Genomic DNA, 25,207 nt, shown 5'->3' with positions numbered 1-25,207 from the left:
CTAGTAGTTCAAACAAATGCCGGGCGCGTTACAAATTTACTTTTCCGCAATATTTACCGCATCTTTATGAAAATAGTACGGATTGATTGGCGAGGTTTTCTCGATGAAAATGAGTCCAAATACGACATAAATTGGATTATTTTTAGGATTGTGTACTAGGGGGTGGCCCTTATTTATACGTGCCGAAATTTTTGTTTCGTATTTCTTTGCTTTCACCCCCTAATATGGGTCCATTTCATAAAAAAATATTCCCTGAAAAGGATTATTGCAATCGGACAACCAGGCCTTAAAGTTTAAAATTCGTCAATAGTTTGAATTTAAAGAATTTTTAAAAAATGGTAAGCCCTATCGAAACACCGCGAAGCTGGACTCACCGACTGGAACGCAACTTTGTGGTTTTTAGAGTGACTCAAAACAAGAACAACGGTGTGTTTCATTTGGGTCCAATCGCCCTGTGAGCGATGAAAACTAACCTCAAAGTCAAATGGGCACTTCCACTTTTTCGCGTATAACTCTTAAAGTATAACAGACAGAAAAAAATGTTTCAAACAAAAGTTTAATGGTGCAATAAGCGCTACAAACTTGCGTTAACAAAATTTTGCAAAAAGTTAAAAAAATATATAATTGACGAAAAAAAAACTCTTTTGTATAGAGTTTAACGTTAAGAACTTAATTTGGATTTCCAGCAATTCTATATCCACAGTTCAATAATTCGATAAATTCTGATCCTTTGAAACTATTTCTCGTCAGACGTAAACAGTAATTTCCTCGCAAAGCACGGTCTTGGAAGTCGGTGTGGGTGCGTCGAAGCACCGATAAGGGATTTCTGTGCAATTTCCTGAATTTTGTACACGTTTTGCGCAACCCTACCGCAGAAGACAAGCAAGTAGGCCTTACGAAGCAGACTCGGGCAAATTTTTTTGAAATATAAATTAAAAAATAATTTTTAGAAAAAGTAAGCTTATACTGCAGCAAGTCTAATAAATCATAGAATAATTATTTACTTCAGTTAGCTAAAAGTCTTATGTGACTAGAATTTCAATGAGAAAATAATTTTTTTCTAAATTATTTCATTACTTGCTTACTAATCAAATGTTTATATATTTTATTTTATATGTGGATAAGCGTTTCCTGAAATAATCTCGCAAATAATTTCTAACACGGTGGATAGGCGAAATGTTTGAAATTAAAACAATCCTGTAAGTGACAGCTGGTTCTAAACATAAAATTATTATTTCACAATTTCAATATTATACTTTACGTTCTTTGTTCACAGTATCATATTTTTATTCGTGAATCATTCAAAATACAGTATGATAAACTCAAAACCATCTGCAGTTTTATCTAAAACAATTAACTGAAATAAACAATTATACTGAAACGATTTATTTAAATTGTCACAAAATAACGTGACTTCTAAAATATTTTTAAAATAGAGAAAATAAAATAATTCGAATATTACTTTTTACCTTGAAATACAAATACATGAAACCTATAATAATCTACATTTTGACTTAAATTATTATTTTAATAAAATATTGCAAAAATAATATATCAATAAATTCTTCAAACAGCAATACATAAAATTTATAATAGTTACTCCCATCATGGATTATCAATTAATTCACAAATTACTCTAAATAAATTATAAAGCCGCCAAATTTGTTAATTTTAATGATCAACATTTAATAATCCAGTGGAAATCCAGCGATTGTCGCCGAAATCTGACAAGAAGTTATTTAGTTTACATTCTTAGCTAATTTCGTTCGATTCAACGTGTCGCACTATCCTGACTTGATTTTATTGAAAATTTTACATACAGTAAGTCGTGTTCCTTGTAAGTACAGGAGTAGTAGGTATAACATTGGCGAGACCTTCGGTAAAATTGCACTGTGTCGGATCTCAGATTTAAAATCTAAAATGGTAGGAACTGAAAACGAATTAATATTAGACTGACAAATAGAATGCTCGTTGAATTTTGATTTCTACATAATAGGTAGTCCATGTACCTACACTTGTACAGTGACGTATGAAATGCATTTTGACTGAAGATGCACAACACGCGACTTTTATTTATTATTAAAGAAAATGGTTCACGCACTGAAAGATATTCGATTTAAGTATCAATATAACATTTCGAGTCGGGACGAAAATGAGTCGAGTAAAGACACTAGTAAATCAGTCAGAGGCAGAGACTGTTTAGCAAGCAGAGATTCCAGTTTTGACGCCAAGGCAAGGAATAGTGAAAGTGATCAGACGAACAATAGACCACAAGAAACTCCATCGCAGTTGACTGTTGAAACAGATTCGCAGCAAGAACTTCCAATGGAGGAGCCAGACGATATTACATGCACACACTGAGGATGATAGCATTCCAGAAAGCTTTTCGAATCCAATCGTCAAAGTCAACTCCAACGAATGAATTTAATCGAGAAAATGAATGTAATTAAGGGGTGAATTTATTTTCTTTCGTGAAAAATATCGATTCTTTTACATTTTTGGAAGGGTGTAAGTAACTAATTCAAACGGTAATTATTTACTTTAGCGATTCCTCGCAGATTTTGATGAAATTTGGATATGCTGTCGGGGACATGATTCTGAACAGCTTTTTCCTATACATGTTACCGTCGCTCGGTCTTAGTTTCCGAGATATTCGCAAAAATATTTCTTAAATTTCTTGCTTTGGTGTTATAATTTTGGTTACTGTTGGGTTAGGTTTAGTGTTAGAAACATTTAGGCACACGTCATAAAAGGGGCTGCACGGGTGAGCCTAGCCAGATGTGGCCAGCGTGACGAGTGCAGCGACGATGGGCCCGACTAGCGCGACGCCATAGCTGTCATAAAATTAGCATCGGGGTCCTTAGGATTTTCCCCAAAAAGGACAACCGAGGACTTTCCACAGGACGGAAAGGCAGTCTTCTCTAGACCTCGAGTCGAGAAGGACCCCATCTTTACTCTTGTTCCTTCATATAAGAGATGTTCTGTCATATAAGAGGGAACTTATATTGCTTATAGCGCTGTTCTGCGCTACTATTGGCTATACCCCAACCAACGCTACCTCGGAGACGGGTTCCTTCTGATATGACCAAGAGAATAGAGTCACGTTGTATCAGATTTGTTAAGAGTTGGCTGTATCCACTGCGTTCGGGCTCAGGTTCCCTTTCGAATCTACAGTTAAACCTATAGAATCCGCGGGGTTCGGTTAAAATTCTATTTGGCAATTTCTCTAAGCTACTCCTAGACCCCGCACCGCCAATGCGTCAGCACCGTGCAATAATTGGTAATTTAACATTTTTAATTATCTATTGCGACGCTAAACACTTGTAGGTACTCAGAAGATCAACTCTTCAATTTTCAGAATAGTTATTCATTGGTAAACGACTGAAATCTATTATTCCATTTGGTAATCCTTATAACGATAGCTGAACGTATCCGCCGATAAAACTTTATCGCTCGAGTTATATCAAACTTTAATTAAGAGTTACGAGGCATAACTAACATTTCCCGCCACTCCCTGATTTCGCATCAGGTTCGTCTGTAAATCTACCACCCTCCTAACAGCTCCTTGGTTCGGGACCAGGCTCGTCTGTGAATACTCTGACCTCCTAGCAGCCTAGCAGACCTCGAGTGTACACCCAGTTCGTCTGAAAAGGGTAGGTACAGCCAGTTAAGATGGTGATATGTGCCCCTAAACCGAATTCGACTCCCGATGAGTCATTCGAAAGCTTAAAAAAAAACCAATTTGTGGCAAGTCCCAACTTTGTATTTCGACTTGAGGGGGGGGGGGGTAGTAAAAGGCAAAAATTGAAAATTAGGTTTTTGGGAATTTCTCCTAAAGGTACTAGTGCTTGAAAAAACAGGCATTTCTGTTACCGAGGCACATTTTAGAAAATTGTTTCAGATTTTTAAATTGAATATCCAAGTTGTGAAGAATATAAAACGCAAAAAGATGCTGAAAATGGCAGTTGTGTACTGAAGCAGTTGCAGAACTATAATTATATTTTTACTCTAAGTACATATCATTGTTACTATCGTGCTGATTTTTTTTCTTCAAATTTTTTAATTTGGTGCGCGGTAATTAAAAAATATTAAAAACCGTTTTTTTAGATTTTACAGTCAGGTTCTCGGTCCTCGTCTACGATAATCCTAGCGGCTCCCTGATTTCGTATCAGGTTCGTCCGCACCCTTAATTAGCAAGCTGATGAACCTTAGTCCTTGGGAAATATCCCTCCCGTCAGCCTCTCGCGTTGCTACGGCCCTGGCTCAGAACATTACAATAAACTCTGGCTGCGAATCTGACTAGATCCTACGGATTGAAGAAACCTCCCCGAAGTTACCTTCCCTTCATCCTAATCGCAACAACGTAGGACTGGCTGAACAAAGTGTGATGTCGAGTTAGACATGAAGTAGGACATACACCTTCGATAGGCCGGAAAATAGTCGTTTTTATGATTTTTTATTCACATAAAGAAACGCAATATGTAAAAATCGAAATATACACCTTGTTGTGTGTAAATTAAGCTGTATTCTCTTCAAAAAGAAATGTGATATCTTTAGAAATGGTCCCATAGCAGCTCCTTCTCCCGAGGCATCTTCATAGTTACAGCATTCGCGGCACCGAAAATATCTCAGAGATTAGCGTACCAATTTGAATAAAATTTTGCACGAATTTTCTTAACACTATAATCTAGTACTTGTCGAGGCAATTTTTTGATTAGTGCATAAAATGTGTCTTATAATTATTTTTATATATGTAGGTATATATGTAGTACATAAGTTGTACAGTAGCGGACAAAAAAGTTACTACTTTACACGTTTGTACATTTTGATATACACTATGTACGATTATACGCCTCGATTGGTTGGAGGGAAAATTGGCACGAACGACACTTGTTAGTACTCGAGCGTACGTGGTGTAATGCAGTCCACAGGACTGACCAACGTCGCTTTTATACCGATTAACGTACACGTACACGCCAATGTGAGAATGTGTAGTCCCTCTCCCTCTCCCTCTCCCTCTCTCCCTCCCTCTCCCTCTTAAAATTTTAGCTGTTGAACGAACCATAAATTTGGCTATTTTCTATCACCCTGCTTTCTAAGGAAAAGGGTTACACCCGCCAGCCTCAAACAGTAACTGGATACAGTAGCGTACAAAAAAGTTTTCACTTTTTCAAACCACCCTACTTCTATTACTTTTTAATATCAACTTAAAACTGCAGTACGTGCCTAATATACATATCTTGAAAGAGAATTAAAAGCTGTATAAAACCCAGTTACACTTGAATTTATTTAACTAACAAACAAAAACCCTACATAACATTAAACAAGACAACACATTTTTAGAGCCAACAAAAAGTTACCACTTTTCAACATTAATAAAAAAAATCTAATATTTTGTGGGGGCACCTTTTGCTTTTTGGACAACCTAAAAAGATACTAAGCGTGGTAATTTCTTTGTCGGCCCCAAAAATGTGTTACTCCGTTCAACGTCATATAACACTTTTGTTAATCAGTCAAATAAATTCAACTTTAACTTGGTTTTATACAGCTTTAAATTCTCCATCAGAATATGCATATTAATCATACCACGGTCCCAAATGTATGCTAAAAAAAAAAAAAAAAAAAAAAAAAAATATATATATATATATATATATATAGAACAAATCGAGAAAGTGGTAACTTTTTTGTCCGCTAGTGTAGGTATATTTGATTAGGGCCATTCCCAGAGAGACGCACCTAGCGGAGAGATTCACAGCTTCCTGTTCCGGCCACACTACATAAGTGGCAGCATTGTTTCAACGCTTAAGACGCGTGTTCTTATCTACAAACATAACCTTATTAAACGAATCACATCGATCGTGCGGTTTAAGTTCATTAAAATTGAAAAAACTTTTCGTTGTGTTGGAGTTCAGGCGAAAAATTTGTGTGAACGGTGAGCAAATCGAAACATGTACACTCAGCTCAAACGATTGCGGCCGACCGAGATTCGATTGTGGAACAGCTTACCACGGTTGTTTTTTTTTCTCATCGCTAACATTCTACAGTATTTCATGAACATGGTTTAGGGCACTGTGAAGTTACCGGTTCCCGTCTAGATCATTTCTATTTCATGAGGAAACTAGTGATCCTCTAGGGAGTGATCGGTATAACCGCAGCCATTTTGGAGAAAAACCGGAAATAACATAACCTAAACTTTTATCTATCTCTTTCTATCAGTATTTCTCCCTCTCTCTCTCCGTCAGTATTTCTGTCTCTTTCTTTTTTTACAGTTTCTTGCTCTCTCTACTTCCAGTTTAGACCCCACTTGCGTCGACCAATAGAAAACGCGGAACACATTTTCCGATCACTACCTAGAGGATCACTAGAGGAAACATTACTGTGACGCCATCTGATATGTTGCACGTTCTCGTAGTCCTATTAGTGACAGGCTGTCACAAATTTTAATTTACATTGCTTCGGTTATGTTTACTTTCCCGTTGTTAACATAAAATAACGGATAGTAGATTTGGAAATAAATGCGTACTTCTTTGCTCTGCACATTTCCACTAATAATAAGCGTCTTAGATTTTAACCTATGAAGAATGCTACGAATAAAATACCGCAAGACTTTATTCATCTCAGTATTCTGGTTTCCTAACCCTTGCCATCTCTGCGAATTACACAACATTCGTTTCCATTCTTTTCCTTGTTACCCCACCATCCCGCATTATTTATTTGTGTCTTCCATTATAAATCCGTTGATTTATTTACTCTGGACATTACAAGTTGATCGTTTATAGTGTCAAAATTATTATGATTTTTCTTGAGGTTCATGGCAATAAAAGTCATTTGTCATTTATTCTAGGTGTCATTTATGCTACAGCATCGCGAACAGAGCCGATCGAGCAGATTTATGTAATTATGACAATCATAGACAGATGGTGCCACAGTGGTGTTTCAACATGAATTAGAAGTGTTCTAGACGGGAACCTGTGGCTTGGCAGTGCCTTCACCATGTTCATGAAATAGTGTAGAATGTTAGCGATGAAAAAAAGCCAACCCTAGTAAGCACGAACACAATCGAATCTCGATCGGCCACAATCGTTTGAGCTGAGTGTACTATGTATTGTTGCGTGGCCGTTTGGGTCCTCTGGACCCTTGGTAGGGAATTCGGCGAGGGTCGACGCCCGTGGAGTGCTTAAGGGGGCCGTCTCCGCGGGCCTTTGAATGTGTGAGTACGCTCACACAAGCTAGGAAAAGCGTGCACGTATACGCGTGTAGTAAGCAAATCGTAAATTACAACTTTCGTCCTGGAATCGGCCCGAAGGAAGTTTTTGCGGGTACAGTTGCCTTCAGTAGACATCTGTGCAGGGTGGTCTGGTGCGTTTGAACGCTAATAAGCACCCCATTTTGAAATAATAATGAATTTATGACTCGAAAACTGTCCGAATGAAGCTTCAAGGCTTCTCCGTTGGTGGCGCTAATGGTGCACTGCAGCCATGTAGCACCAGCGTGACGTGTAGGCAGGGCCGACGCGAGGTTAGCTGGCGCCCTTGTGCAAAAAAATTTTTGTTGTCCCCAATTTTTTGCACTTGTTTTCTATTTAATATGTTTAAAAGAATTACATTTATATTTAGTTTATGTGAGGTGTTAGATTCCTTTATTATTAAGCGTACGATCTAGTTTTTTTAGCGTCCCATTCGGCTGGCGCCCTTGTTCGGCGCATGGTTCCGCCGGGCCTGCGTATACGCGATGTAGTAAGCAAACCGTAAATTACAACTTTCGTCCTGGAATCGGCACGGTGGACGTTTTTGCGGGTTTAGTTGCCTTCGGTAGACTTTCGTGCAGGGTGGTCTGGTCCGTTTGAACGCTAATAAGCACCGTACGTTGAAATAATAATGAATTTATGAATCGTGTACTCAGGACAGCCCGAAAAATGACAGAATGAAGCTTCAAGGTTTCTCCGTCACCGGCGTTGATGGTATATTCGTACCTTGTACCATCAAAACCGGTGGAAGTCCAATCTAGCCGATAAATGTAGGAAAGACATAGTTGCCGAGACGTATCGAGAGTCGAATCGCGCTGTTGCCGCATTTCCCCTATCAATATTTTTCCATCAAGGAGGCTTGAATGAATCACGGCGAAGCAGTTGGAGAACAGAGATGGGCAAAGATAATATCTGGATAAAGTCAAATAAAAGATACTACAGTATTGTCTCATGGAACGAGAGCGAGCAAGAGGCACTGAAAGCGAGCGAGGGTGGTGCGAGATAGACGACGAGATGTTGTTTGTCTCGCTCCGTCTTTCGGACGCCTGACACTCGTTCCATCTCGCTCCCCCTATCAGCTAAAAAGAAGCGAGAAACGAACACTGAGAATTAGGGCTCTGCTCGCGATACGAGCTCAACGCCGCGCTGGTCCCGACCAGCGAGGATTTGGGCTGTTCGGCGGCGCACAGTGGGGCATTTGGGGTCGAAACACGGCACTAAGTCCTTTTACAAAAATATCGCTAAACTGCAAATTTTCTTTTACAGGTAGTTGATTGCAGGTATTGGATTGATTTATTGTAATGACTATAACTTGATTAGAAACAAAAAATATATAAAAAAATGTTCTGTTAAACGATTTCGTCAAAAAGGCACTAACAACTAAAAAATACTTCTAGTGTTGTGCTACAATTTCGATGGTGTTTTTCAACTTTAAATAAAAACGTGGTTCAGGATATTTCATAACAGAATATGAATCAATTTAGTATAGCCTCAAGTGTCGAAATGAATTTGTTGCGAGATATCCTGCTCCACGATTTTATGTGAAAATACACCATCGAAATTGTAGTATAAGAAAATAAATATTTTTTAGTTTTTAATGCATTTTTCATAAAATCGTTTATTATAAATTGTTTAATATACTTTTTCTAGTTTTTAGTGTTTGTGGATTTACATTACTCTTATTGCTGTATGCAGTTTAACAGTTTGCTTGAAGAATGGTTGATTTATTGTTATGGGTTATTATTTCTTGGTGACTAGGTAATTTTTTCACCCACTCGGAGTTTTTTCATAATTTTGTATTGTCAACCAAACTACGCACCTCTGCAAAGTTTCGAGGGAATTGGATGGTTGGAAGTGGTTTAAAATTGAGTTTCCAGATTTGAATCAAACAAACAAACAAACAGAGGATCGTAGCTAAATAAAATCGTTTAATGGGACATTCCCAAATATCAGTATTGTTAGTACTGAACTCTGGTTTATATTGATAAATTTTTACAACCGTGGAATAACAATTCCGAAGAAAACCATGTACAAAACTATTATTGAAACAGACAATTCTTGTTGATATAAAAGATAATTTGATGTATAGTTAGATGAAAAAAAAGCGGCATATGTTTTTAGAAGAATTACAGCATTCATAAATTTCATTACGATCGGCATGTTACACTTCGGTGATGTACCTTATTCAAATTGTATGCTTTGAATTTGCACATTGATTATACAAAGTATTGCATCGTTCTATGTATAAATAAATACTAAATTAGTATTGTTTCATTGACATGTTTCCTAACTTCACTACTCAACCTCTCTATCTTTCAATAGTGCTATCCTCCTTTACGTTCAGCAAGGCTCTGATGCTAGACGCAGGAATTGGCGGGCTCCAGCTACAGCTGATGCACGAGGAAACACCTACAGCGGTGGTTATGTGTGCGTGACTGACGCACCGCAGTTCCCCACACATAACCACCGCTCCTGTCGATGTTCCCCCCTCCATCAGCGGTACATGGAGCCCGGCGATCGCTGCCTAGACGCAGCTCTCGTGCCGTATTCCTCCAAGCTTCTCAATAGAAGGAGCTGTGGCAACAGCGCGGCAGAGACGGAGACAACAGAACATGCGGCAACTATGCTGTCAAAAATTCGTCTACGTAGAGTACCGGTAGATGTCACCATTGTACAACTTCTTTTTACCGACCGCAGTAGTTTTATTAGGGTCCGTCTGTTTACAAGGGCGCTTCGATCGATTCGGACCATAACAAAAAGGAGACGGCCCCCTTAAGTACTCTGCTCCTTGGACGCAGATTTTTGAATGGTAAATATGATGAAAATAGTAATAAGAATGGAATGAAACTACTTGAACTTAGTAAATTTGTAACTGTAATGGAAGAAAATAAACGATTTTAAACACAATTTCAATCTGAACTTTTATTTATACGACTACTCGTGATGGCTTTTCAGGCTCAAGTGACGCTTTCTAAAAATTCATCGCTTTTCCACCTTTTGTTAATTACAAAATGTCTTAGATTCTAAGAGCCAATCGAAAATTTACAGATTTATTAGCTAAAGTCCTATACGTCGATCCGATTCCTTTCGGTTATCGATTTTTGCAAAAACGAGCGTTTAACCACATTGCGCTGTAATTACACACCTAGGTGAAGGGAGGAAGGGGAGGTTCATTTATTCAAACACCGGTTTCCAAGTGGGTATCGATTAGTTTATAATCTTGAGGTCCCCTCATTAAAAGAATCTCTAACTATTTTCAAACACCTCAGGCTTGCGCGAACTTCACCTTGTCTCCCTTTCCTATTACAGTCGTGTGATCCGATTCGAACTTCGCGCTTCTGAAGCTTATACAATACGCCGCTAGACGGGAGTGGCAACAGTATCCTCCCCTCTGTAATATGTGTAGAAGAGAAGAAAAAGAATGAAAGTAGGGAGAAGAGGGTACCAATAAGTAGGTGCATCGCCCTCGAATCACTTTTTCGAAATTTGTTAGAAAACGTATTTTAATATTAAAATAAAGTTTTTATATATTAATGTTATTAATGTTATTTTGTGAAAGAGATTGAAATAAACAATCAAACTGTATTTACCTAAATTTTCAGTTGTATTTATTTAACACTTTATAAGCAATCGAAAAAAAGTGGTGGGTATCCCCCGAAATGACCCTATTGGTATACAATAAACAATTGACCTTTAAAACTTGAATTTGCCTTGCTTTACAGCTTCACAAGTCGAAAAATTAAGTCGCACAAAACCTCTAGGGTAAGTGTGGGTATTACTGCGGACTTTTAAGATAGGTTAATTTTAGAAGGTTCGATGAAGCGCACAAATGAATGAAAATCCCTCCTCCTTTTTTTAAAAAAAAAGTCAGGACCCTAATAATTCCATAAAAAAAATGTGAGGGCGGGGTAATAGGCATAGTTAATTGAAAATACAGAAATTGAAACATCAATGTCATTGCAGGAGTTACTGCGGACACGCATGCATTACTGCGTGCCAGTTACTAACGAAATACCAATTACTGCGCGTGTATTACTACGAACTGATGTTAGGCGAAATATTAGTATAAGAAAGACTTTTCTGTTATTTTTTTATACTTTTTTTCCCCTTTTATTTTTTCTTGGCTTCTTTATAGAGTGGTAATTGTCACTCACGCACCGCGGCTCACTTTGGACGTTAGGCTGACGTACGGTCGGAGAAAAGGTTAGGTTACGCAGTCGTCAGTCCGCAGTAATGCATGCACATGGTGTGAAGTACTGCACCTAATACTGCGGTGAGAAATAAAAATTAAAACTAAAATGTGGATGACTGATTCGCTGGTTTTCTGAAAAAATAATTCTTACTCTATCGAGTAATAACGCTGCATTACACGTATTACTGTTAATAACAAAAATATAAATGTTTTTCAAGTAGGTGTTCATGACCGCCATATCGGGAATCGACCGAAGTTTCGCCTTGACGAATTTCAAACTACGATAAAAGAATTAATAATAATTTTGCTGTACATATTTATTAATAATTATCTGTGATAGAGTTTAAAATAATTTTATCAAAAATTTTCAAGAGATCATGTACTTTCCAACACTAAATATGTTCTGTTTTAGAATATCCGCAGTAATACCCACACTTACCCTATAAGTCGAACTTTCGTTTGTTGAACCTCTCTTACTCGAAAACTCGATAAGCCGAAACCTCTGTAATTCGAAGATTTTTTTTCTTCCCTGGAGACTGGAGTTATCGCGATTCGACTGTATAATTTTTTTTAATCGTTCTTGCCGAAACCTTTACCAACCTCATAATTTACAGCCACATAGGCGAGCTAAAATCAAAACGAAATACGAGTTTGCAAAAAAAAAACACTATGCCTTTTCTTCTGAGAAAAACAAATTATTTTTTATTAAAATGTTCTAAAATATCGAAAGTAGCATAAACGGGTACATTATGTACAAAAATCTATTCCCGCCACCTGGGACCCCGCACAATTTTTGGTCCCGCACTGACTGTGTTAATATATCAAATATCTTCTTGAAGAGAATGCATCTTAATTTACACTCAACAAGGTGACATCTTGATTTTCAAATAAGAAGTTTCTTTACATGAAAAAAAATCATGCGAATGACCCTATTTTCCGACCTGTCAAGAGTATGTAACCCCTTAAGATGAGTACCATGCGTTTCTTTCGAGCCCCCTATTTCCTTCACACCCAGTACATTTCCACCAAGTTCGATATTCAACGCGTAATGCCTGAATAATTATAGATCATTACAGATCATTGGATAGGTGCACAGAGTCCACGTCCTTGGCCTGCACGTTCACCGGACTTATCTTCCACAGACTTCTTTCTGCAGGAATGTCTATAGTACGTTATCTGCAGAACCTCTATTAGCAATAACGAAGAACATTGACAACGTATAACACATGCATACAAAAATGTAAATTTGATTACTGTAACTGATATGACACACAAAGAATGAATTATATTTTCAACAATGTTTAAACACCTGACGTTGCCCGATACAATGCGATCCAAATATTCTATTGTAATATTTCCGCCCTACTGAATACGCTGCTACCATATCAAACTATAATATTCTACTTATAGCACGCTTTTCTGCTGTAATCTGTCAATAAAAATGACATTGGGAAGAATAAATCAAGTGATTCCACTTAAGTCTCAAAGTGACCTCGTGTTCTAATTAAACGAAACTGTTCTGAAAATTTGAATTATCCTGGCACTTTGAAGGCTAAAAGTATAAGTTTTCTCTGTCAAATGACTGTTCATAGTTCAAAATCGTGAATAAAAAATGATGGAGTATCTACACATAATAATTTACAAAAAGCAACAGAGGCCTTCTTCTAATCGCTGCGTGATACTTCATGTAGTCCCCTTGTACGATATGTTAGTTGAAAGTATGTAAACTAATTTCTTGAATGCGTTTCAAGTGGTACGAAAACTCAGGATCTTTGACCGAAAGATATGATTGGAGGAACTGAATGCATTAATGGAGATGAAGTAGTTTGCGACTGACTGGAAGCTTGTAGACGTTGAAAAAACTGCAGTTTATGGAGTTGGTAAAAACTGATGCAGCAGGAAATGGCTGTAAGGCTGGATATGGATGATTTCAGACAGGAAACTTTCAGAATTCTGTTTCCAACGTCCCTGATATTGTGCTCTGTTGAGCTTCAATAAAATAGGAACGCAAGAGTTCAATGAATGGGATTCTGTAGTTGAAGTGATGTCATGCGACGCCATGGGTCAAATGGGTCTTTCTAAATACATAACTAGCTCCACTGCTCGCGCCGCGTCTAATCTGGTCCCTAGTCTAAAGGTGCGATCCCACGGCGCGGCTTGTAGACTCATCAAATACGTTTAGCGAGCACGAGCACGGGTGGTCCACCCGCATGGGGGCACTGTTAACACGGATTTAGTAGCTACCCAGGCCGCACGAGGTCTCTGAAAGCAGTATTAATTCTCGGATTTTGTACTAGGTGGCACTCACAGCGTTAACCTGTAGGGAGCGCTGTCTGTTCCTCCCGAGACCGAAGCACTGATATATATACAGTATTTTCTCGTTAACGGCTCGCTGGTCGGGACCGGCTTTGAGCCCGTATCGTGAACAAAGCCCTAATTCCGAGTGTTCGTTTCTCGCTTCTTTCTAGCCGAAGGGGGGAGCGAGATGGAACACTGCGTGCGCGGCGAGCGTGCGCGATGGTCGCAAGCGCTTACCGTGAGCACGAAAACCGCTTCGCAAAATCTTCACGCAGGCCCGGCTCACGGTAAGCGCTTGCGACCATCGCGCACACCCGTCGCGCATGCAAAGGACGGACTGTCAGGTGATCGAAAGACGGAGCGAGACAAAACATCACCGCGTCGTCTGTCTCGTACCGTCCTCGCTCGCTCTCATTCCATCTCGCTCTCGCCTTCGCCGGACAACAGTGAGACAGAAGTGGTGGGGATAGCGAGAAGTCCGTATCGTGTACACCAAACCGAGCCCATAACGAGGAAATACTGTACTACGGATTGGAGATGCTTGAAGCGATTTGAAGGATTTTTGACATGATGCGCCACCATCGTTCGACCGATGTACTATACTTCCCTTCGCCCCGCGATCACCAGCGGTGCTCCACACTTTGCCTCACTTTGCCACGCCAACCGATGCCAACTGGTTACCAACCGATGCCAACTGCCGCTGACGCGAGTATATAAAAAGTGTTTATTGGCAAAAGTAGCTAAATTGTGCAGTGTATAGTGGTTGTGCAAGTAAATTTCCAAAATGGGCAAAGGCAATGAAACATGGTTTATATAGAATTATTAAAGATTTATAAAAAATTAAGATTTCTTATTTGATAGATTTCTTTGCTACAATCTCTTACCAATGATGATGCGAGTGTGACCTAATATTCATGAATTTTGGGTAAATACAACTGACTTGGAGTTAGGTGGATTCCCAAGGTAACGTCTCTAAGAGTCAGATATATTTATATGTATTGTAAGATTAACAAATTTATTTTAGTATTATTATGAATTCAATTTCATTTAATGAGAAATGCATACCTGCATCTTCTTTACTCATAACAATAAAGCAAACGACAAAACTGTTTACAAATATTTTAAATTCACGTTTTGCGAACTTCATTAATCATTACTTCAGTTGGTTTTATATTACATTTATATATTTATTTCACTGCTTTCATGAATTTCATTTGATCTGATTAATTTCTTTGAATTTCAACCATCATACAAGGCAATTCGTATTATATGATTATACTACATTATGTACATAATATAATAATATCTACATTATATTACACTATTCTTTTAGTCTGTTATAAGCCAAATTTTTCAAACTTCGCGCTATTTCCTTTAATACATCGGTCGAACGGTGGAGGCGCTAGCATCTAAAATCACCTTCAATTCGCTTCAACCGCTATACGGCCGGCTTATGGGAATCTAGTATTCATAGTATATATGTCAGTGGACCGAAGAGTGAGGAACACTCTCGTGAACTAAGCTAAGGTACACGCGTATCGGCACAACGTGTGCAAGAGTCTAACCTCAAATACATTTATACTTTTTATTGTTAACCAAGAGTGATGATTGTCCTTCCCAATCTTCGGTGTACATCGTGTACATCACCTGCAGGAGTAGGGGCTGCTATAATTACTAATATGCCTGTAATCCCTACAATTCAGCGGGGGTAGTGTCATAAATCACATCCTGTTTCTGAAATATTGCAGAACGCTTGGGGACGCTTACTCTCCATCGCTCTCTCCTTTCCGGAACATCGTTAAGTGCACATTGTGTGGTGCAAATTGTAATGTAATATTTCCCAAATAAATTGTAATGTAATATTTTATAAATATATTGTATTTTATACGTGTATGCACTTGGAAATTTTTAATTCTCAAAATATAGTTTAAAAGTGGTGTTATAAAAGTTGGCATCCAGAAATAGCGGTCCACCGCCCGGAAGCCCAAACACACCGTTTCAGACCGTGTGCGCGGGAGAACCTGGGAAAACCCAGGCCCGATGGCAGCGTCACGGAAAGGATGCTGCGACCTCGCCGCTCGGACGCGGACACTCTTGTAGGTAAGCAGGCCAGTAGATGGACGGTTTAGCGGATTCCGATGTTTACATCAAGGTGTTTCTTAGAAATATTTGTTGTATTAGGAAAAAAAATCAAAAGCTTTGCACGTAAAAATGTATAAATTTAAAGAAAAAAATTACTGTAAGTAAAAAAATTAATACATTTAAGCATAAAATGATGAAAATTCTACTCATATCCCGTGTCACCAGTAGATGGACTATAGGGCTAGTAGATGGACAGTTTAGAACCAATAGATGGACGGGTGTCTGGCTACACGTATAAAAGGCCTATTACATATAGTAGTGACCTAGATTAAGGCATTTTTTGTTAAAATATAGTTTATTTCATCAAAATTAAAAACGTATGCAGTCTTCAGCGTTTGAAAACTGTGCAACAGGTTATGGCCCCAGAGTGCAAATAAAGTGAGGTTATATCTACCCTAAAGTGATCAGACGTCCTGGATCGTGCAGAACTGTCCCGATTTGACATGTAACCGTTTTAACATTTTCGTAGTGACACAAAGTAAAAATATATATCCATATAGTTATTTTTGATATTCTATGATCTATGTAGTTAATTTTTTGTTATGAAAAAAGTGTTTTTAATTTTGTTTTAATTTATCAGAAGTATGTCTTATAAATTGTTAATATTTCAATTATTAATATTCAATTGTTAATATTTCAATTGTTAATATTTCAATTGTTAATATTTCAATTGTTAATATTTCAATTGTTAATATTTCAATTGTTAATTTTCAATTGTTAATATTTCAATTGTTAATATTTCAATTGTTAATATTTCAATTGTTCATATTTCAATTGTTAATATTTCAATTGTTAATATTTCAATTGTTAATATTTCAATTGATAATATTTCAATTGTTAATATTTCAATTGTTAATATTTCAATTGTTAATATTGCAATTGTTAATATTTCAATTGTTAATATTGCAATTGTTAATATTTCAATTGTTAATATTTCAATTGTTAATATTTCAATTGTTAATATTTCAATTGTTAATATTTCAATTGTTAATATTTCCAAACAATCATCTATTACATACCTCTTTACAATACGTCCAAACACGTTTCTTATTAACTTGAACCTGTCCTGGTTCATTATGAAAGTGACACTATCATGTCATTGCTTACTTGACAGTTATTTTGCTACAATTCTTTCATAGTATTGAAATATAAATCAATACAATATAAAATAAGAGAAATCTCAATTCGTTAGGTTTTTTTGCTTGCACCACTTTCATAATCACCGACACATTTATTACTTTCGGTGTCATACAACATTGCCTACAGGCATGTCTTGTCAGCTGGCCTCCAGCACCAAAAGCGATTGGAACATAATAAATAAAAAATTCTTACTTCAATTTAAAGAAAAATAGATTTTCTTCATCGTAGCAAACAGCGTTCATATTTTATTTCATTAATTTTTAAAGTTATTAAAAATTTCATTACATAATATTTTAATTAATTTATTTTTTAGAATTATTAAACATGCTACGCTACATTGAACAAAATATATTTTTCTTTAAGTTGAAACAAGAATTTTTTATTTTTTATGTTGCACTCAGGTTTTGTGCTGAGAGCCAGCTGACAAGGCATGACGGTAGACATTGTTGTATACCTCCGTTTTTTCTTAAAACCTTAAGTAATAAGTAATGTATGAAAATAAAGTTAAAATGTTGCCTAACATCTAAAAAAATCCCGATATTTCACTGAAAAATGACCTGACCTGAATTTACCCACTCTTTTAGGCCTACAAAGTGGTGTACCCGTAAGTCGGCTTAAGTCCTTTGCGTCAGACGTTTTTTGCGCGTATTTTCAGCCATTAATCATGGTGCAATAATAGCCACTTCAAAACAAAAACCTCAAACGCTATTTCGTCATTCTCGATTTTCGTCTTATTTTGACATGTAGAACTACCCCTTAAAATTTTCGCCACCTGTTGTCGAACATCCTGTAATTTACACGATTGGTAGAATATGCAAAAAAGCCACACCGAACTTGCCAAGAAAGGCCGCAGATTCTTGGACCCTGGTTCAAAGGCTTTAAGGGTAGATTAATTCTCGAAATGGCACCCAATACGCCCCATGAATGTTTCTCTGTTTTATCCTACTGCGCTATGAATTCCTTGGTCAAAAGCGAGCCCAGAATGCGCACTAAAAATAAACTGGTGTAAATCAACAGCGGAAAGATATCACAATTTTGTTTAAAAAAAAAATCAGATAAAAACTGAAAGGGTTGATGCGACGTTAGGAGTGAAAAATGTATTCACCAAATACAACTCACTAGACATAACGTTTCTAGTTAAGGGTTGAAAATTCTCATGGCGAATTAACTCATGATGCGGAACCTGCGTGAGTTTTCACGTGAGTTGATTTGCCATACGCGACCAGCGTAAGTTCTACATGAGGAGTTACGCCGTCTTATTATTAGATTAAAAGTCTTACGGACCTTGTGAGAATGGGGTCACTTCCTTTTTTCTTTCACCTTCACCTAATAGTAAAACTATGCAACGTAAATCTTCTAAAAATAGATGAGAAAACATTGTAAAACAATAGCGACTTCTGCATTATTCACAATAGAAATCGGCCACGTGCTGGCGCGAACTGATACTATAGACACTAACTATATAAGTGCTTTTGTCCGAACGTAACCGTCCCGCCACCGCACCACGTCTGAGCGGATAATATAAATCAGCCTTTATGCGTTATGCCCTTGTTTCGATGGTGTTTCAGAAAGAAAGGATCGAGCCTCATTGTCAGTCGGCTAGCCAGTCTGCGGCGAGGCGTCCCACAGTGGTCCCAAATCGCCAAAAGCTGGCCTAAATTCAATTTTCCAAGTATATAGCAGCTTTTTGCTATTATAGCAAATTTGTTGTATATATGAGCCGTTTATTTTGAAAGTGGCCTAACTCCATTTTTCAATTTTTTCCAGTTACCATGATTACATGTACAACTTCATGTTATTTAGCAGTAAAGCATTTCAGGTTGCTTATAATCCTTGCAAATACGACAATTCTTGACACATAAGTTTTCAGAGTTAGTTCAATAATCGAACCGTGTAGTTTGAAAGTGGCCTAACTCCATTTATACTTAAATCAAGATATTTACTATCGATAATGTCAGAAAGTAGTGACGAAGGTAATTTTAATTAATTAGTATTTACAAGTTAACCTCAGTTTTTGGACAATTGCGTTAGTTGAATAACCAGTACATTTAATTAATATAAAACTTAAAATTTAGTATTAAATTTTAGAAATTATTTCACCCATGGGGAAGAACAGAACAAGACTATTTAGTTCAGATAGTGAAGAAGAAATAGTAACTAATGATTTAAAAAAAAATCGAAAACGAAACAGAATTATAGAACAATATTCGTCTTCAGGGGATGAAGATACGATCAACAATGGAGAAGAGATCGATGAATCATACATCCAAAAAGTGCGAAAGATTAAACGGAATTCAGGAAAAAGATATTGTACTAAAACCGGAAATATTGTACCTGAAAAATTTTTCGAAAACAAAGATTGCCGTTGTCGGAATGCTTGCACAAAAAATTACGACGAAGAAGAAAGAAATAATATTTTTGAGAAGTTTTGGGGTTTGGGAGATTTTAACAAAATCAATTTGAAGCATCTTAAATTATGTTGAATGGACTTGGGCACCTTCAAATTTTATAATCAATCTGGTTGTTAATTTTGGAAGTGGCCTAACTCCATTCTTGATATGAAAACGCATATTATTCACTTAATAATTGCCACTATTTTAATAGGAACTATAAATTTAACATCCTTAGATACACTTAAGCAGTATGACTCATTAGTATCCTATACGTATATTTTTAAATTCATTGAAACGCAAACCCTTAAATATCTCGATTTGAAGATAAATGGACTTAGGCCACTTTCAAAATAAACGGCTCATATACCAGCGCTTCAAATACCGCTCGAATTTCTTAAATATATTGACTGGTTATCGAGATTAGAGCTGTTACTTTTTGACCCGTCGGATACCCGGGTACCCGGAGATTTTACCCGGGATAAATTCAAACAATCGAATGTAGTATTGGGCCTGATGAATAAAAACTAAGCAATTCCTACAAGCAACTCCTTATTAGCCAAATCAATTGCTTAACCCTTAACTGGTATCCTGGGGTCGCTCATGACCCCAAGCACCCAAAGTTCGATGTACAATTTTCGGTTGTCTAAGTTGGTAAAGTGAATTTCTAATTAATTTTATAATAATAGTTTAACTTTCTTCTATTATTTTCTGCATTACCTAAGAAGAAAATATTCATAGTGGTTGCTTTAGTGTCGACTTTACAAATTTCTGTGCCCTTTTTTATTTGGGGTCTTAAGGGTTAAAAAGCAATTACTTAAACAAAAAAGTAATTTCTTATTTTCATATAAATCAAAATCGTAAGGAATTGCTGGCTTTGCTAGACCGTGTAAGTAAAAGGTAGCTGTGCCTGCCGGTAACGTTCTCACTCTCTCCCTCGGGCTACCCCTGCTCGCTCGCGTTCAGTGCTCCTGACTCGCGCCCGCCTTCGCAGATATAATTTTCGAAAATCTTCAATTTTTCCATTTCTTTCGCACGTTATTAAAATTTTTCTTTCCGGACGTTTAAGAAGTGCGCCATTTCCATAGGTTATTGCGGCGTAAAAAAAATTACGACTGCAGCATGCAGAAAAGGAAACTTAGAGAAACGCCGCGACTATCGAGAAGTTACCCAAATACGCTTGTAGGCCGCCCGTGAGCCGAGACGGGCGTGGAACCGCGGCTCGCAATCGTTTGCAATCACTCCACAAATCACCCCTTTTAAGGAACGGAAATATTTTTGTTACACCCTGTATAATACATATATGAATTTTAAACGGCTGCAATTAATTATCGTTTAAAGAGCTTTATTTGCCATTTATTCCTACGCTTTCTCTCTAATACATACTGATGAAGTAAATTGGTCCTTTAAGCAAACGTTAGCACGGGGTACAGCAGTCTTAAAAATTCTTAAGGGGAGGTTCCGGTCTAAATGTCGATTTTTTTTTATTTCATTTTTCGAATGTTCAATTTTTTAGGAATACGTGTTTAAAAGGATTTGTTGAAATTCGTAAAATTCCCGAAGTTATAGGTATTTGAGTAGCGGCAAATGCAGGGGTAACACCCGGCCACTCGGCACTCACGTAAAACTTTAAACGCGTTTTTCTCGAAACAGTGTTCTCAAAACGGTGGGCGCTGTATCTCCAAAAATTATTATCCGATTCGACTGAAATTTTTTTTATTTTGAAGAATATACTTCTGGCTAGGGGGTGAACTATAAAAAATTACAAAAAATTAAAAATTTATAATTTTCAAAGGCGTTGAAAGGACGAATAATACAGGGAAAAGTGATTTCATACTTGAAGTGTTGCTATTTTCTAAAAAAATGTCATTTTTTGTCATTTGTTCTAGCCCCCCACCCCCTCCCTAGGCAGAAGAATAGTCTTGAAAATAAAAAAGGTTTCAGTCGAATCGGATAATAACTTTTGGAGATACAGCGCTCACCGATTTGGATCAATTTTTTGATGCCTTGACTTTAACGGCTACCCAGGGCCGTCTGCAATGATTAATTATAAAACAAAAAATATATTTCTATAATTTAAGACATCCTTAATACAATGCAAAAAGTCCCATTAAATTGTATAGAGTAGTTTTCCTATAATTAATTCCTAAATATCACCTATTTTTTTGGGCTCTGGACCGGAACCTCCCCTTAAGGAATTGCTTATTTAGCAAAAGCAACTGCTTCCTTTATTCATTCGATTGTAAGCAATTCCTTAAAAAATTAAGGAAAAGCGATTCCATTAAGCAATTCCTAGGCAGTTTAGGTATTCCTACAAGATAAAGCAAATGCTTGTGTTTTTGTTCGCATGAATTTAAGCAATTCCTAGTAAAATATTAAGAAAAAGCAATTGCTTACACTTTATTCATTATGTCTGCGATTGTCTGTGGTATAGTCTGATGTTAGCCGAAAATGATAGAACAATACCACATTCAATGGCTTGAAGTTATTCCGGGTGGCCGGGTGGTACCCGACAGGTCAAAAAGTAACAGCTCTAATTGAGATGTAGGCCGTCAAAGTTGACGAAATTATATATATAATTTACACATACTACACTTGCAATGTATTAATTATGCAGGGTTATTTCCTTTTTAATTCGGAGAATTACACCGCAACTCTAATATGAAAAGAGTATCAAGAGATTTTGAGAAGGGATTACTCATTTATATTTTGTTGCCCTTTCATGTCTTTGTCGAATGATACACGGTTCGTCACAAGGAAATGTTTCGTTCCTAAGTAATTAGACGTAATTAAACACCTACGTTCGTGTCGCGTTGTAATCATGAATATTGTTTAATTAATTTTCAAATGTGTTATACATCGTCTATGTTTTTAAAGCATTCATCATATACCTACGTATGCGTAGAAAACAGAAAATGACTTCAAAAACTTTCACTAATTTTGAATATTTAGCTTTAAATTGCATACGTTTGATAATACTATACCTATGTATAGTACAAAGTGTCCGGCAATTATAGATAACAGAAAATGAAATGGGTGATTCTACACGACAAACTAAAAAGAAAATCAATAATGAAATTGTAGTGGATGCTTCGTATCTTAGAAATTAATGTTTAAAAATTCGGCTCAGACACGCGACGCCTGAAACACGGCAATTGAACGATGAGCGGCACGCGTCGCGTAGGTCAATAGAGCCTCGTACAATCCACGTAAAAAATAAAAAATATATAAAAAAGAATTTATATTAAACAATTTTATTATAAATGTAGTAAAAAACTAAATTAAAATGCACTAAAAACTAAAAAATAATTCTTTTCTTGTACTTCAATTTTGATGGTGTTTGATCACTTTAAATAAAATCGTGGGGCACGATATTTCAAAACAGGATATGAATCACTTTAATCACTTCACATTTTGGTTGCATATGGCGCCCCACGATTTTATTTAAAGTGAACAAACACCATTTCAACACCATCAAAATTGGAGTACAAAAAAAGAAATATTTTTTAGTTCTTACTGCATTTTGATTTAGTTTTTACTACATTTTTAATAAAATCGTTTAACATAATTTTTTTTTTGATATATTTTATATTTTCTGGTTTTTAGTGTTTGTGGATTTACATTTCACAGCTCAGACTTCTTTACAAATATATTTTATTGCTGTATACAGTTTAACAGTTTGCTTAAACGTTGTAGTGCTACAGTCACTAAAAAGTAATTCTTTTCTTGTACTACAATTTCGATGGTGATATACAAACGCCTGCAAAGTTTCAAGACAATTGGATAGTTGGAAGTGGGTTAAATTTGAGTTGCCAGATTTGAACCATACAAACACACAAACAGACAAACAAACAGACAAAAACAAACAGACAAAAACAAATAGACAAAAACAAACAGACAAAAACAAACAGACAAACAGACAAACAGACAAACAGACAAACAAACAAACATACAAACAAACATACAAACAAACATACAAACAAACATACAAACAAACAAACAAACAAACAGAGGATCGAAGCTGAATAAAATCGTTTAAAAACGGGGTTTACCACAATATAATACAATAACACTGTCCAACAGCCATTTTGGTCTGTAAGATTCAATATGCGTTTCTTATAGATTTTTGTGCGCTGAAAACAAATGCGGAAACCGTTTGTTGCCATCACCCTCAGTTTTCGAGAAATTCGATTTTGAAAAAAAAGCAAATTTTCAACTTTGAACATCTTTTGTGTCAAAACAATAATAGTTATTCTTATTTGGTTGATCCGTTAAATTATTCTATGAACCCTCCTGAATACAACGATATAAGTTATTATTGCATTATAAGCATTTAAATATGTTTAAACAACGATCAAAGAGAAAAGATCACCCGAAATTCACCCACTTCCGCAGATATCTTTAATTTTATTTCCCAAACTAAGGGTCTAGGAGAAAATCTGACTACACCACGCGACGTGGCAGACATTTTTCCTTCGGAAAGCATCAACAGAAGTGGTAAGACACATTTTGTCTTCAATACAGAAGCGAAATAGTTTGGCAAAACATGCGGCGTCGACAGTGGTGGTCAACGGCGGCGCGCGATACACTGTCGCTCAGCGTTACACAATCGCTTAACGCGCGTGACTACCACTGTCCGCGCCGCACGTTTTGCCAAACTATTTCGCTTCTGTATTGAAAACAAAACGTGACTTACCACTTCTGTTAGTGATTTCCGATAGAAAATTTTCTGCTGCATCGCGTGGAGTAGTCAAATTTTCTCCTAGACCATTAATTTTTAAAATATATAGCAAGATATCTGCAAAAATTGGCGCATTTCGGGTGTCCTTTTCCCTTTGATAGTTGTTTAAACATATTTAAATGCTTATAATTCAATCATAACTTATATCGTTGTGTTCACGAGGGTTCATTGAATAATTTAACAGACCATGCAAGCAAATAACTTTTATTGTTTGAACACAAAAGATATTCAAAATTGAAAATTTACATTTTTTTTAAAAAATCGAATTTCTCGAAAACTGAGGGTGATGGCGATAAACGGTTTACGGATTCGTTTTCAGCGCCCAAAAATCTATAAGAAACGGCTATTGAATGTTACACAACAGAAAAAAAGTTCAATTTTGTTGAACAGTGTAATTAGTAAGGTTGTTAATAAAATGTGAATTGTAGTTGGCCAGTAGCCTCACTTTTCCGAAACATGGGTCTAAATGCACGGTCCTAGCACGGGCCTCCGAGGGTTAATATCATTTATATTAATACAACTTAAAGGCCGTAAATTTGCGGTTTAGTTAGTCGAAATTTTATTAAAATATCTAGACCAGAACGAAAGTTATAGATTTTTGATCACCGTCGGGTCGTTTTGTCCCACTGTGCGCCGATTACTAAACCAATAGGTGCCAATCCTCGGCCGTTTGTGTTTTAGACGGCCGACCACTGGTTTTGCGGTAATTTCGGCGGGAATCAATAAAAACCGATGGTCCAGGAAAGTGAGCTTTATTTACTTGATAAATACAGTTCAAATTGGCTATTTCTTAAAGCCTGACTATTGGTTTACCTTGTATTTTGAATGCCAATAGTTGGCCACTTCAAAAAGCACATTCTAACCTAAATTTAAATACAATTATAATTCCAAAAACAACCCATTCGAATGTTATTAATTGAGTATTCAAAATTTTAACACATAAAACTTCGTATTATTGTTGGTATACACAATTTCCAACTGCCGCATATACTACTAAAATAATTCAAACCGACTCACCAGTCGTCAGCCATCTAATCGCCATCACAATAAGTCTTACT

The 25,207-nt window shown here is 36.7% G+C and overlaps 1 protein-coding gene and 1 long non-coding RNA gene across 5 annotated transcripts in view; both read right to left on the bottom strand.

The window, feature by feature from the left end:
* The window catches only part of LOC143377250 (uncharacterized), a 32,042-nt gene extending 17,510 nt beyond the window's left edge, over positions 1 to 14,532 (bottom strand). Inside the window, exons 1-2 of the long non-coding RNA XR_013087263.1 lie at positions 14,442 to 14,532; positions 14,265 to 14,409 (exon numbers count right to left, since the gene is read on the bottom strand). This is a non-coding gene — a long non-coding RNA (uncharacterized LOC143377250). The remainder of the gene's footprint in view (positions 1 to 14,264; positions 14,410 to 14,441) is intronic.
* Positions 1 to 25,207, bottom strand: part of Frmd5 (FERM domain containing) — a 193,738-nt gene that overhangs the window by 129,265 nt on the left and 39,266 nt on the right. The window lies entirely within an intron of this gene.

Source organism: Andrena cerasifolii, chromosome 15 (genome assembly GCF_050908995.1).
Source record: "Andrena cerasifolii isolate SP2316 chromosome 15, iyAndCera1_principal, whole genome shotgun sequence".
NCBI classification, from domain to species: domain Eukaryota; kingdom Metazoa; phylum Arthropoda; class Insecta; order Hymenoptera; family Andrenidae; genus Andrena; species Andrena cerasifolii.
Note: the sequence above shows the minus strand (reverse complement) of the source record. Positions and strands in the feature narration are given on the sequence as shown.